This window comes from Capsicum annuum, chromosome 3 (assembly GCF_002878395.1).
Source record: "Capsicum annuum cultivar UCD-10X-F1 chromosome 3, UCD10Xv1.1, whole genome shotgun sequence".
In the NCBI taxonomy this organism is placed as follows: domain Eukaryota; kingdom Viridiplantae; phylum Streptophyta; class Magnoliopsida; order Solanales; family Solanaceae; genus Capsicum; species Capsicum annuum.
The window spans coordinates 55434700-55441065 of NC_061113.1; positions in this window are offsets into that span (position 1 = coordinate 55434700).

The window sequence follows — 6366 nt, forward strand, 5'->3', positions numbered from 1 at the left end:
TATCTACCAATAGTTGCAAGCACACAAGAAGAATTCATAGATGAAGACATACTTATGAACTTACAATAATCATAAGAAAACTTCAAAATCTTAACTTGACTTAAAACCCTATAATTGATGCTAGTGAAATCCCAAGAATATGCATTAGACTTTCACAATATAATATTGTAAAAAATAAAAGACTGGAAAAAACTAATAAAAACCCATAGGAGTATTTCTAGAAAAATTAAAACCTATCCTAATACAAATAGAAAATCTGAGTCGGTCATCTCATATGAGTGGAAGGTACGATTGTCGTTAGAGACCACAATCATGTATAGGTGCTCGTGGTTTCATCAAGTACTTTATAATCTTCAAATCTTTAATGGTGTGGCTCTCAGTACCTCTCGTTATATCAACATATGATCGTATAGTATTGTTGGTTGATCATTTTCAACTTAAACTTCTACACCCTTTACTTCTGCCCTTTTGTCCAACGTCCCAAGGATGATTATCACTTCTAAGAACGATCATGGGGACTTCGCGTTTGGTAATTCGCACACTTAATTCCTGCAGCTTTATTTTCAAGCCTTTCTTCAATGACCAAATGGTACGATGGTATGATTATGGTACAATTGTAGGATCTCTTTGTATATTCAACTCTGAATTTCACTAAACTGATTCTTCCTATAATTCCTTAGTATGATCGTGGTTGGATCCCAGGGTCATGGCAATGATCGTCTGGGGCCCATTTTAGTCTAAATTCTAGTATTCTACTCTGTGTGAGTTGTTTGACTTATAAACACCTAAAAATACATTATATACATATAAACATACCCTTGTTCTTGCAACTATTCACAATTTTAAGCATCTGAAATGTTGTAAATTCACATCACATTAGTAAAAAAGTCAAGTTGTAGGACTTTGGTCTGGGGCTTCCCAAAATGAGTCACATAATATCTCGTTGTGACAAAAAATGACTTTTCATTAGGAGTTATTATCGGTGGGATTAATTTTCATCCTTCAAGACTTTAGGGACTACACTGAATATGAGTGTTGGAGACGACTCGTTAGACCTGACCACAACTCATGGTCAGGGTCAAACTACATCCTTTTCTATTGGTTTTAACTAATTTTTCATACTAAGTTTGGGACATAATCTTAGGGACTTTTGGGTGTTACAAGTCCTTCCATATTTCTAGTAGCATAGCTCTATTTCTTTATTACTTGTTTGCATTTGACAACCCTTTTTCAAAATGTGTCTCATGCTTCTGAACCTAAGGTTAAATGTTTCATTTCCTATTTTGGGTATTTATTATTTACTTTTATCCTTTTTTGGTACACTTGTGCCTAAGTTGTGTGCTAAGTTTCTTATTTGCTTGTAGGAGAGTCCATGGATATTCAATAATTCATGTCACCTTCATAGGGTTGTTAAGTCATGTGTTTCATCCCTAATTTCTACCTTAAACCCATTGAAGGTCTTCTTGAACCCAAAATTGTCCTTGGTTCCCATAGTTTCTTCCACCTTAAGGGTAGGGGCCATCCCTTCCTTCTCGCCCTAACCAATGTCCATGACCTCGGCCCTACGCCCTATTCACTTGATCATCTTGATCATATCCTTTATTATTCCTTATATAATCTTCACCTTATCTCATATAATCATCATGTGGATCACATTCCCTTATCTACTCAATATGGATTGGTGGATTTTGATTTTATGATCTTTAGTGAGGTGGGATTTGGTTTTTTGGTACTTTATGGGGTGGATCTCGGCTTTGTGGGACTTTTTGGTACACTTGGTTAGGTTGAGGTTGGATTAGTCGAATGGGGTTTCATACATTTTGGTTGTTAGTGGTTTCTGGATAGGACACATTGCCTTGTAGGGGTGGATTACATATTTGGCGAAAGGTATCATGGGTAATAGTAGGAGAAGTATTTTGGGTGTGCTCGATTGAGGAGGCATGGTAGTTTTGTGGAGTGGAATTGGTAGAGTTAAAGCTTTCTTCTATGTTGAGCATCCTACCATCTATGCTCGACTTTCTCCCATCCATATTCATAGTCCTACATCCATGCCCGATGGATGACCCTTCACTTCATTCATATCTTGCCTCATCCCTCTGACTATCACCATTGAGGCTTCCATATTAACCTCTCCCGTGGAACTTTGAGTCTCATAGCCCAATGTCGTGGTACCTATCAATAAGAAACTCAATAAAATAAGCAAAAATTTAAGCATTAAAGAATTAAAACCTAACAATCACTCGTGTTTACACACCTTTGATTGACTTACAAATTGGATCCGCTAGAGTTGAAAGATTGTTTATACTCCAACAGTAAAAGAGGTGTTGATTTCTATTCTTGGATGGAACGGATTCTTATTTTTAAGAAATACAAATGACTCGATTAAACCAACACAGACTTGAATCAAGAAGTAACGGTGAAGTAAAATGAGAAAAGTACAAAATAAAATAGCTCTATGAAAAAAGGACTCAAGAACTAACAATCAACAAAGTAGATTAAATTATAGTTGAAAATTAGTTAAGGAATCAAAAAAAGTGAATTAGAATCAATAAAAGAAAACTAACATGATAGAACCTGAGATTGATTGGACCAAATGAAGTTTGGATTGCAAAACCTAAGTTGGAATTGCCAAACTTAACCTCATTGTTGCCAAACTACTCTGTGTCACTTAACTTGGTAGTTTTTCAAGGTGAATTCCTGTAGTCAAACTTGATAGTTTGCCAAAGTGACTTTTTCTATGATACTTTTCACTTGGTAAAGTCACCCTTCACTTTTGCGATAGGGTGGAGGTACGCCAAAGTTGAAAGTCGGTGCACCTGAAACCTCCGAATTAAAGGTTTCACTGGTCCCACGTGTACTCATTTCCTTGTCTTTTCTCTTTTTGGAATATTCTCTTTTTGTACCAACACTTTTTCTTTTCTTTTTTCTTTTTTTATTGGATCAAACACCAACTTTTAAATTATTCTTCCTCTTGAAGATTTGAATATTCCTCAAGAACACTATGAACAAGGTACAATACCCAAAAATTACAACTCACTCAATATAGCTCAGATTCACACAAAGTTTGAGATCTAGACTCCTTTTAGTATGAAGAACAATTCTCAATACTTTTAATCACTCAATTCAAATCCAAATATCGCAGATCTAAGAACCCATTTTCAAATTTCTTTAAGTTTCAAGAACGCAATAATGGTGATTTCTCAAAACTACTCCAATCACTCCTAAATATTAGGTCTAGACCTATTTAATACTAGAGAAGGCAAATCTAGTATTGGAAACTCAAACAAGACTCAAAAACGACAAAATATTTTTGGGTGATTTTTAAAAATGTTTTTAACTCTTTTCTTTTGTAAGAACAAATCCAAAATTAGAATCGTAGAAATGAATCTGAGCTCAGTTATACAAAATGATATAATTTAAGAAACAAAGAAGATATAAAATGTGGAAATTAAAGATAAAGCAATAAAGAGAAAAGATTGACGCAAGTAGTAAATCAAAAAACAACCAATGGGTGGATTAACCCAAAGACCTCAATTCAAATTAAATATGAGCACTGAACCTCCTACGATGACCTGAAGAAATCAATCTCCCATGCAACCAATGTTTCTAAGAAATAGTTCAACAAAGTTTTTCCAAGCTCAACACTTTCAAGTGTATTGTTCATAAATTCAACATTAAATAAATAGTGAAAGAAAAGACTAGTTATTTATAGTCTTGGGCCCGAAAGTGAACCTTAAGAGTACTACCATTTGGGCGATGCACATGCCCATGGACAAATACTTAGGGTAGTCTCCCAAGTGTATACCCATGCCAAGCTTGGCAGTTTGGGTTTGCTTTACTTTGGTGATCTTCGTGCTTGATCCTACTTCCTCCAATGCCTTCTCTTCATCCTTCCAAATGATCTTCAACGCATGAAAACTTTGTTTTGCCATTAACACATGATCAATCACTTTCTATTTCATAAACAAGACGTGTTTTTTAGAGGATTCTTGCTTGACTTCGCGTGGAAGATCTTGATGCCACTCAAATAGTATCACATGTTCTCCAATAGTGTCCACAAATTAAAATATGGCTAACAGAGGTGTAATGGCCCAAGACTACCCCTAGTCATCACACGGTGCTTGGAACCACAAGTGATCTCAACCTAACCCATGAACTGGCATACTATTAAGCAACTAAATTATAACATAATAAATAGTTGTTCTGCTGTGAGGAAACATAATCATACTAAAAATCTAAAATAGATACAATACTGATAAAGCTTTACAATCTGATAAATCTGAAGAATAAAACTAGAATTACATGACTAACTCTGACTAACATCTATGAAGCCTCTACTATACTAACTATAGATAACTGGGACATGCCTCTAACTACCACTAATCAATACATATGAAAGTAAATGAACTGTACATGAACTAAAACTATCTGGAGTTACCAAAGTAGGAGAACTCATCACCTGCTGGCTGGAATCTAAAACTGTCTGATCATGATGAGCGGACTACAACTGGTACCTACATTAAGAAACAATGTAGCCACACAGACGTATATGTAGATCAGTACTTCTAGAATGTACTGAGTATGCAGGGGTGAATGCAATAAGTAAAACTGATTTCATGCGTAATTATAAAACATGCATGCTAAGTGTAAGTAGACTTACCAATAGGCTGGATGAGCGAAAGAGGGCCCATGGATGAACTTCCACATAACTTAAAGCTTTAATCTTGAAGGAGAAACACAATCTTGAAAGCATTCTTGAATTAGGAAACTTGAGTTCTTGCTTTTTTTAAAGAAAAATTGATGAAGATCTTGGTATTCTAGAGGAGGCTAGGATTTTTCTTTGAGAGAAAAGATGAACAATTGAGTGTATATTGCTTTTGGGGGCTGAGATTAAGTGTTATGGGAGAATTTCGGTAAGGGTAAGTGACCAAAGTGCCCCTAGACCCTTTAAAAACTGAATTAGTGTGTTAAACAGTTCTGTAATGCGTTGACCAACGCATCGCGTCACTATCGCGTCGGCTTACTACCTCACACAAAAAATGGCATAACTTTTTGCTCGAGTATCAAATTTTGGAGAAATTAGTATCGTTGGAAAGCTAATTCAATTATATAAAGTTTGGTGGGTTTTGAGCTGCAAAATTCTATGTATATAAGAAGTTATACATGTTTAAAATAGACCCTTATAGAATCGAATGTCAAACTTTGGACGAATCAAAGGCTCTAAACTCAACTTTGTTCTAAGTGATTCTTATGAACATTTTTCACCTCAAAATCAAATCAAACATGAGGATAAAGATCATGAAACTTATATTTGCATAGGAATAATTTAGATCATATCTTATACACATAGGAATTATGGTTTAAAGACTAGCCCAAAAATGTGAGGTATTACATTATCTCCCCATTGGGAACATTCGACCTCGAATGAGACTAGTTAGCCTAAGAGTACTGTACGAAGGTAACAAAGATCATATTCTAAACATGACTGACTTGGAACATGATTGCATAACTGATTCTGAAACATGATACATGAACTAAATATCATAAACTGAACTGATTTCTTGAATACGTGCAATGACATGAGAATGATTATAAGGCTAAGATAAAAATAAGCGAGTCAACTGATGAGTAGCCATTACTTCAAGCTGGATCCTATTTTGTGAAGTAAAATAAAAGGTTTAGGACATGACTACTTGGGGTATTATAATACATCTCCCCCTGGGGATACTTCATCCCCCAAATGATACTGACTTGGCTAAAATAATAAGAAAAGACTGAGATAATGCACGGGAAACTTATGGACTAAATCATGACTGAATATCTGAGATCTGAAATTGATACATGATGCATGAACTGAGCTAAATTTACTACTTACATGGATGCGAATGAATTGCCTCTCAGAACAACCATATTCATGAGAAATTTGAATAGTATGACTAGATGGAAAGACGAAAAGCCATAGGAACTTATCTGTCTGACTGCTAGGCTAGATTACTGGCTATACGGACTAAATTATACTGAAAACTTATGCTCAACTATGCATTCCACTTGTGCACCAACAAGACGTTCAAGCCTATCTTTATAACCATACATGAACTTGTCGGCAAACCACCACAAAAAAATCTTTCTCATTTTCTCTAAACCTATATGCTTAAAACTTTCATGCACTAGCCAAAGAAAACACACATAGAATTATAACTAATCATGACATAAAGAGAGGTCACTGAAAGGTTAGAACATGAGGACCTGAAATATGAAAGAATAACTTTGACACTCAAATATAGCTTAAGTAATAGAGTATCAAAAGCATGAATTCATCAAAGAGAGCTAAACTGAGGACATACACGACATAATGTGAATTTTGCT